This window comes from Erpetoichthys calabaricus, chromosome 5, assembly GCF_900747795.2.
Source record: "Erpetoichthys calabaricus chromosome 5, fErpCal1.3, whole genome shotgun sequence".
NCBI lineage: Eukaryota > Metazoa > Chordata > Cladistia > Polypteriformes > Polypteridae > Erpetoichthys > Erpetoichthys calabaricus.
In genome coordinates this window covers 1-7,500 of record NC_041398.2, presented here as the reverse complement: position 1 = coordinate 7,500, position 7,500 = coordinate 1, and the positions used below count along the sequence as shown (strand labels likewise).

Sequence of the window (7,500 nt, the reverse complement as noted above, 5' to 3'; positions counted from 1 at the left end):
ATCCGCCTCATAGTTTGAGACATCAATGGCCCCACACTACTCCTCAGGTCTCCATCAGTGGAAGAGTAAGCGTTTCGTTCCAACGGGGACGTTGTCTCCAATAAACCGTCGCCAGGGATTTAAAGGAAAAGCTTGCGGTGCTGCACCGAGGACAGCCCCACCAGAATCCGATTCACCAGTGATCCTGGAAAGCGTAGAGAGCAGCGCAGTTTCCATAGTGTAGTGGTTATCACGTTCGCCTAACTCGCGAAAGGTCCCCGGTTCGAAACCGTGTGGAAACACTCACACTGGTCCAGTTTTGTGTTTTCGGCCACCTATACCTCGGAGATCTCCCTCAGTGTTTGAGACGTCAATGGCCCCACACTACGCCTCAGGTCTCCATCAGTGGAAGAGTAAGCGTTTCGTTCCAGCGGGGACGTTGTCTCCAATAAACCGTCGCCAGGGATTTAAAGGAAAAGCTTACGGTGCTGCACCGAGTACATCCCCACCAGAATCCGATTCACCAGTGATCCTGGAAAGCATAGAGAGTAGTGCAGTTTCCATAGTGTAGTGGTTATCACATTCGCCTAACACGCGAAAGGTCCCCGGTTCGAAACCGGGTGGAAACAGTCATACTGGTCCAGTTTTGTTTTTTCGGTCACCTATAACTAGGAGATCTCCCTCAGTGTTTGAGACGTCAATGGCCCCACACTGCTCCTCAGGTCTCCATCAGTGGAAGAGTAAGCGTTTCATTCCAGCGGGGACGTTGTCTCCAATAAACCATCGCCAGGGATTTACAGGAAAAGCTTGCGGTGCTGCACCGAGGACAGCCCCACCAGAATCCGATTCACCAGTGATCCTGGAAAGCGTAGAGAGCAGTGCAGTTTCCATAGTGTAGTGGTTATCACGTTCGCCTAACTCGCGAAAAGTCCCCGGTTCGAAACCGTGTGGAAACAGTCACACTGGTCCAGTTTTGTGTTTTCGGCCACCTATACCTCGGAGATCTCCCTCATAGTTTGAGACATCAATGGCCCCACACTACTCCTCAGGTCTCCATCAGTGGAAGAGTAAGCGTTTCGTTCCAGCGGGGACGTTGTCTCCAATAAACCGTCGCCAGGGATTTAATGGAAAAGCTTACGTTGCTGCACAGAGTACATCCCCACCAGAATCCGATTCACCAGTGATCCTGGAAAGCATAGAGAATAGTGCAGTTTCCATAGTGTAGTGGTTATCACATTCGCCTAACACGCGAAAAGTCCCCGGTTCGAAACCGGGTGGAAACAGTCATACTGGTCCAGTTTTGTTTTTTCGGTCACCTATAACTAGGAGATCTCCCTCAGTGTTTGAGACGTCAATGGCCCCACACTGCTCCTCAGGTCTCCATCAGTGGAAGAGTAAGCGTTTCATTCCAGCGGGGACGTTGTCTCCAATAAACCATCGCCAGGGATTTACAGGAAAAGCTTGTGGCGCTGCACCGAGTTCGTCCCCACCAGAATCCGATTCACCAGTGATCCTGGAAACCATAGAAAATAGCGCGGTTTCCATAGTGTAGTGGTTATCACGTTCGCCTTACACGCGAAAGGTCCCCGGGTGGAAACATGCTGACATTAACCTTGCAAGTGGAACGGTTAGGAGAATGTGGCCCTTCTGTGTGCACCCTACGTCAAGAGACTTAAGGCCAAACCTTTTGGGGAGAAGACAGGGTTTACATAAAGGTATGAAATTTGTCTGCCAAACCAGTGTGGTAGTTGGAAAGTCCATTTTAAGTCTCCACTTGGAGCAAGTGCTCAACCCAGCAGGAAGGCGGAAGAGAATGTGCACAGTCTTGGTTTCCATAGTGTAGTGGTTATCACGTTCGCCTCACACGCGAAAGGTCCCCGTTTCAACACAGGGTGGAAACAGTACAGTGAGCGTTTTTCTTGAAACGGACAGGAAACCGTTCTAAGGTGCTGAAGGTTAACAGTTCGCACCTTGGTTTGAACAGCACTAGAGCGCACGTACGTCTATCCGCCACCCACTGTATTCGGTAAGAGTAGCATGGATCTCCTTTCCCCGTATCTATCCCTATTCATTATTTCGGAGATTAACTAGTTTCTGCCTTTGTAATCTTTCCATTCATCTCAATTGTCTTGTTTACTTGAGAAGACCAGGCTTTGCACGCTAGGCCGTTCTCCACCCAGACCAAGGAAGACACAGCAGACTCAGGTTTCCAAAGTGTAGTGGTTATCACGTTCGCCTCACACGCGAAAGGTCCCCGGTTCGAAACTGGGTGGAAACAGTCTAAGTTGGTCAGTTTTGTTTTTTCGGCCTCCTATACCTCACAGATCCCCCTCATAGTTTGAGATATCAATGGCCCCACACTACTACTCAGGTCTCCATCAGTGGAAGAGTAAGCGTTTCGTTCCAGCGGGGACGTTGTCTCCAATAAACTGTCGCCATGGATTTAAAGGAAAAGCTTGCGGTGCTGCACCGAGTACGGCCCCACCAGAATGCGATTCACCAGTGATCCTGGAAAGCATAGAGAGCAGCGCAGTTTCCATAGTGTAGTGGTTATCACATTCGCCTAACACGCGAAAAGTCCCCGGTTCAAAACCGGGTGGAAACAGTCATACTGGTCCAGTTTTGTTTTTTCGGTCACCTATACCTCAGAGATCTCCGTCAGTGTTTGAGACGTCAATGGCCCCACACTACTCCTCAGGTCTCCATCAGTGGAAGAGTAAGCGTTTCGTTCCAGCAGGGACGTTGTCTCCAATAAACCGTCGCCAGGGATTTAAAGGAAAAGCTTGCGGTGCTGCACCGAGGACAGCCCCACCAGAATGCAATTCACCAGTGATCCTGGAAAGCATAGAGAGCAGCGCAGTTTCCATAGTGTAGTGGTTATCACATTCGCCTAACACGCGAAAGGTCCCCGGTTCGAAACCGGGTGGAAACAGTCATACTGGTCCAGTTTTGTTTTTTCGGTCACCTATACCTCAGAGATCTCTTTCAGTGTTTGAGACGTCAATGGCCCCACACTACTCCTCAGGTCTCCATCAGTGGAAGAGTAAGCGTTTCGTTCCAGCGGGGACGTTGTCTCCAATAAACCGTCGCCAGGGATTTACAGGAAAAGCTTGTGGCGCTGCACCGAGTACGTCCCCACCAGAATCCGTTTCACCAGTGATCCTGGAAACCATAGAAAATACCGCGGTGTCCATAGTGTAGTGGTTATCACGTTCGCCTTAAACGCGAAAGGTCCCCGGTTCGAAACAGTCATACTGGTCCAGTTTTGTTTTTTCGGTCCCCTATACCTCAGAGATCTCCCTCAGTGTTTGAGACGTCAATGGCCCCACACTACTCCTCAGGTCTCCATCAGTGGAAGAGTAAGCGTTTCGTTCCAGTGGGGACGTTGTCTCCAATAAACCGTCGCCAGGGATTTAAAGGAAAAGCTTGCGGTGCTGCACCGAGTACGTCCCCACCAGAATCCGATTCACCAGTGATCCTGGAAAGCATAGACAGCAGCGCAGTTTCCATAGTGTAGTGGTTATCACATTCGCCTAACACGCGAAAGGTCCCCGGTTCGAAACCTGGTGGAAACAGTCATACTGGTCCAGTTTTGTTTTTTCGGTCACCTATACCTCAGCGATCTCCCTCAGTGTTTGAGACGTCAATGGCCCCACACTACTCCTCAGGTCTCCATCAGTGGAAGAGTAAGCGTTTCATTCCAGCGGGGACGTTGTCTCCAATAAACCGTCGCCAGGGATTTACAGGAAAAGCTTTTGGCGCTGCACCGAGTATGTCCCCACCAGAATCCGATTCACCAGTGATCCTGGAAACCATAGGAAACGGCGCGGTTTCCATAGTGTAGTGGTTATCACGTTCACCTTACACGCGAAAGGTCCCCGGTTCGAAACCGGGTGGAAACATGCTGACCTTAACCTTCCAAGTGGAACGGTTAGGAGAATGGGGCCCTTCTGTATGCACCCTATGTCAAGAGACTTAAGGCCAACCCTTTTGGGGAGAAGAGAGGGTTTACATAAAGGTATGAAATTTGTCTGCCAAACCAGTGTGGTAGTTGGAAAGTCCATTTTAAGTCTCCACTTGGAGCAAGTGCTCAACCCAGCAGGAAGGCAGAAGAGAATGTGCACAGTCTTGGTTTCCATACTGTAGTGGTTATCACGTTCGCCTCACACGCGAAAGGTCCCCGTTTCGACACCGGGTTGAAACAGTACAGTGAGCGTTTTTCTTGAAACGGACAGGAAACCGTTCTAAGGTGCTGAAGGTTAACAGTTCGCACCTTGGTTTGAACAGCACTAGAGCGCACGTATGTCTATCCGCCACCCACTGTATTCGGTAAGAGTAGCATGGATCTCCTTTCCCCGTATCTATCCCTATTCATTATTTCGGAGATTAACTAGTTTCTGCCTTTGTAATATTTCCATTCATCTCAATTGTCTTGTTTACTCAAGAAGACCAGGCTTTCAACGCTAGGCCGTTCTCCACCCAGGCCAAGGAAGACACAGCAGACTCAGGTTTCCATAGTGTAGTGGTTATCACGTTCGCCTCACACGCGAAAGGTACCCGGTTCGAAACTGGGTGGAAACAGTCTAAGTTGGTCAGTTTTGTTTTTTCGGCCTCCTATACCTCACAGATCCCCCTCATAGTTTGAGACATCAATGGCCCCACACTACTCCTCAGGTCTCCATCAGTGGAAGAGTAAGCGTTTCGTTCCAGCGGGGACGTTGTCTCCAATAAACCGTCGCCAGGGATGTAAAGGAAAAGCTTGCGGTGCTGCACCGAGGACAGCCCCACTAGAATCCGATTCACCAGTGATCCTGGAAAGCGTAGAGAGCAGCGCAGTTTCCATAGTGTAGTGGTTATCACGTTCGCCTAACTCGCGAAAGTTTCCCGGTTCGAAACCGTGTGGAAACAGTCACACTGGTCCAGTTTTGTGTTTTCGGCCACCTATACCTCGGAGATCTCCCTCAGTGTTTGAGACGTCAATGGCCCCACACTACTCCTCAGGTCTCCATCAGTGGAAGAGTAAGCGTTTCGTTCCAGCGGGGACGTTTTCTCCAATAAACCGTCGCCATGGATTTAAAGGAAAAGTTTGCGGTGCTGCACCAAGTACGGCCCCACCAGAATGCGATTCACCAGTGATCCTGGAAACCATAGAAAATAGTGCGGTTTCCATAGTGTAGTGGTTATCACGTTCGCCTTACACGCGAAAGGTCCCCGGTTCGAAATCGTGTGGAAACAGTCATACTGGTCCAGTTTTGTTTTTTCGGTCCCCTATACCTCAGAGATCTCCCTCAGTGTTTGAGACGTCAATGGCCCCACACTACTCCTCAGGTCTCCATCAGTGGAAGAGTAAGCGTTTCGTTCCAGCAGGGACGTTGTCTCCAATAAACCGTCACCAGGGATTTAAAGGAAAAGCTTGCGGTGCTGCACCGAGGACAGCCCCACCAGAATGCAATTCACAAGTGATCCTGGAATGCATAGAGAGCAGCGCAGTTTCCATAGTGTATTGGTTATCACGTTCGCCTCACACGCGAAAGGTCCCCGGTTCGACACCGGGTGGAAACAGTACAGTGAGCGTTTTTCTTGAAACGGACAGGAAACCGTTCTAAGGTGCCGAAGGTTAACAGTTCGCACCTTGGTTTGAACAGCACTAGAGCGCACGTACGTCTATCCGCCACCCACCATATTCGGTAAGAGTAGCATGGATCTCCTTTCCCCGTATCTTTCCCTATTCATTATTTCGGAGATTAACTAGTTTCTGCCTTTGTAATCTTTCCATTCATCTCAATTGTCTTGTTTACTTGAGAAGACCAGGCTTTGCACGCTAGGCCGTTCTCCACCCAGACCAAGGAAGACACGGCAGACTCAGGTTTCCAAAGTGTAGTGGTTATCACGTTCGCCTCACACGCGAAAGGTCCCCGGTTCGAAACCGGGTGGAAACAGTCTAAGTTGGACGGTTTTGTTTTTTCGGCCTCCTATACCTCGGAGATCCCCCTCAGAGTTTGAGACTTCAATGGCCCCACACTACTCCTCAGGTCTCCATCAGTGGAAGAGTAAGCGTTTCGTTCCAACGGGTAAGTTGTCTCCAATAAACCGTCGCCAGGGATTTAAAGGAAAAGCTTACGGTGCTGCACCGAGTACGTCCCCACCAGAATCCGATTCACAAGTGATCCTGGAAAGCATAGACAGCAGCGCAGTTTCCATAGTGTAGTGGTTATCACATTTGCCTAACGCGCGAAAGGTCCCCGGTTCGAAACCGGGTGGAAACAGTCTAAGTGGGACAGTTTTGTTTTTTCGGCCTCCTATACCTCGGAGATCCCCCTTAGAGTTTGAGACGTCAATGGCCCCACACTACTCCTCAGGTCTCCATCAGTGGAAGAGTAAGCGTTTCGTTCCAACGGGGACGTTGTCTCAAATAAACCGTCGCCAGGGATTTAAAGGAAAAGCTTGCGGTGCTGCACCGAGGACAGCCCCACCAGAATCCGATTCACCAGTGATCCTGGAAAGCGTAGAGAGCAGCGTAGTTTCCATAGTGTAGTGGTTATCACGTTCGCCTAACTCGCGAAAGGTCCCCGTTTCGAAACCGTTTGGAAACACTCACACTGGTCCAGTTTTGTGTTTTCCGCCACCTATACCTCGGAGATCTCCCTCAGTGTTTGAGACGTCAATGGCCCCACAATACGCCTCAGGTCTCCATCAGTGGAAGAGTAAGCGTTTCGTTCCAGCGGGGACGTTGTCTCCAATAAACCGTCGCCAGGGATTTAAAGGAAAAGCTTACGGTGCTGCACCGAGTACATCCCCACCAGAATCCGATTCACCAGTGATCCTGGAAAGCATAGAGAGTAGTACAGTTTCCATAGTGTAGTGGTTATCACATTCGCCTAACACGTGAAAGGTCCCCGGGTGGAAACAGTCATACTGGTCCAGTTTTGTTTTTTCGGTCACCTATAACTAGGAGATCTCCCTCAGTGTTTGAGACGTCAATGGCCCCACACTACTCCTCAGGTCTCCATCAGTGGAAGAGTAAGCGTTTCGTTCCAGTGGGGACGTTGTCTCCAATAAACCGACGCCAGGGATTTAAAGGAAAAGCTTGCGGTGCTGCACCGCGTACGTCCCCACCAGAATCCGATTCACCAGTGATCCTGGAAAGCATAGAGAGCAGCGCAGTTTCCATAGTGTAGTGGTTATCACATTCGCCTAACACGCGAAAGGTCCCCGGGTCGAAACCGGGTGGAAACAGTCATACTGCTCCAGTTTTGTTTTTTCGGTCACCTATACCTCAGAGATCTCCCTCAGTGTTTGAGATGTCAATGGCCCCACACTACTCCTCAGGTCTCCATCAGTGGAAGAGTAAGCGTTTCGTTCCAGTGGGGACGTTGTCTCCAATAAACCGACGCCAGGGATTTAAAGGAAAAGCTTGCGTTGCTGCACCGCGTACGTCCCCACCAGAATCCGATTCACCAGTGATCCTGGAAAGCATAGGGAGCAGCGCCGTTTCCATAGTGTAGTGGTTATCACATTCGC

The 7,500-nt window shown here is 50.1% G+C and overlaps 14 non-coding genes across 14 annotated transcripts; all 14 read left to right on the top strand.

Annotated features, from left to right (window-relative positions):
• The first annotated feature begins 208 nt into the window (after positions 1-208).
• On the top strand, positions 209-281 carry trnav-aac (transfer RNA valine (anticodon AAC)). Its single transcript has one exon. It is a non-coding gene; the product is annotated as a tRNA-Val (tRNA).
• A 254-nt stretch (positions 282-535) lies between these two features.
• On the top strand, positions 536-608 carry trnav-aac (transfer RNA valine (anticodon AAC)). The gene has a single exon. It is a non-coding gene; the product is annotated as a tRNA-Val (tRNA).
• A 581-nt stretch (positions 609-1,189) lies between these two features.
• On the top strand, positions 1,190-1,262 carry trnav-aac (transfer RNA valine (anticodon AAC)). The gene has a single exon. It is a non-coding gene; the product is annotated as a tRNA-Val (tRNA).
• Positions 1,263-2,184: 922 nt separating this feature from the next.
• Positions 2,185-2,257, top strand: trnav-cac (transfer RNA valine (anticodon CAC)). Its single transcript has one exon. It is a non-coding gene; the product is annotated as a tRNA-Val (tRNA).
• Positions 2,258-2,511: 254 nt separating this feature from the next.
• trnav-uac (transfer RNA valine (anticodon UAC)) lies at positions 2,512-2,584 on the top strand. The gene has a single exon. It is a non-coding gene; the product is annotated as a tRNA-Val (tRNA).
• Positions 2,585-2,838: 254 nt separating this feature from the next.
• On the top strand, positions 2,839-2,911 carry trnav-aac (transfer RNA valine (anticodon AAC)). The gene has a single exon. It is a non-coding gene; the product is annotated as a tRNA-Val (tRNA).
• A 570-nt stretch (positions 2,912-3,481) lies between these two features.
• Positions 3,482-3,554, top strand: trnav-aac (transfer RNA valine (anticodon AAC)). The gene has a single exon. It is a non-coding gene; the product is annotated as a tRNA-Val (tRNA).
• Positions 3,555-3,808: 254 nt separating this feature from the next.
• trnav-uac (transfer RNA valine (anticodon UAC)) lies at positions 3,809-3,881 on the top strand. Its single transcript has one exon. It is a non-coding gene; the product is annotated as a tRNA-Val (tRNA).
• A 606-nt stretch (positions 3,882-4,487) lies between these two features.
• On the top strand, positions 4,488-4,560 carry trnav-cac (transfer RNA valine (anticodon CAC)). The gene has a single exon. It is a non-coding gene; the product is annotated as a tRNA-Val (tRNA).
• Positions 4,561-5,141: 581 nt separating this feature from the next.
• trnav-uac (transfer RNA valine (anticodon UAC)) lies at positions 5,142-5,214 on the top strand. Its single transcript has one exon. It is a non-coding gene; the product is annotated as a tRNA-Val (tRNA).
• Positions 5,215-5,468: 254 nt separating this feature from the next.
• Positions 5,469-5,541, top strand: trnav-uac (transfer RNA valine (anticodon UAC)). Its single transcript has one exon. It is a non-coding gene; the product is annotated as a tRNA-Val (tRNA).
• A 304-nt stretch (positions 5,542-5,845) lies between these two features.
• trnav-cac (transfer RNA valine (anticodon CAC)) lies at positions 5,846-5,918 on the top strand. Its single transcript has one exon. It is a non-coding gene; the product is annotated as a tRNA-Val (tRNA).
• A 254-nt stretch (positions 5,919-6,172) lies between these two features.
• Positions 6,173-6,245, top strand: trnav-aac (transfer RNA valine (anticodon AAC)). Its single transcript has one exon. It is a non-coding gene; the product is annotated as a tRNA-Val (tRNA).
• An 897-nt stretch (positions 6,246-7,142) lies between these two features.
• Positions 7,143-7,215, top strand: trnav-aac (transfer RNA valine (anticodon AAC)). Its single transcript has one exon. It is a non-coding gene; the product is annotated as a tRNA-Val (tRNA).
• The last annotated feature ends 285 nt before the right edge of the window (positions 7,216-7,500 follow it).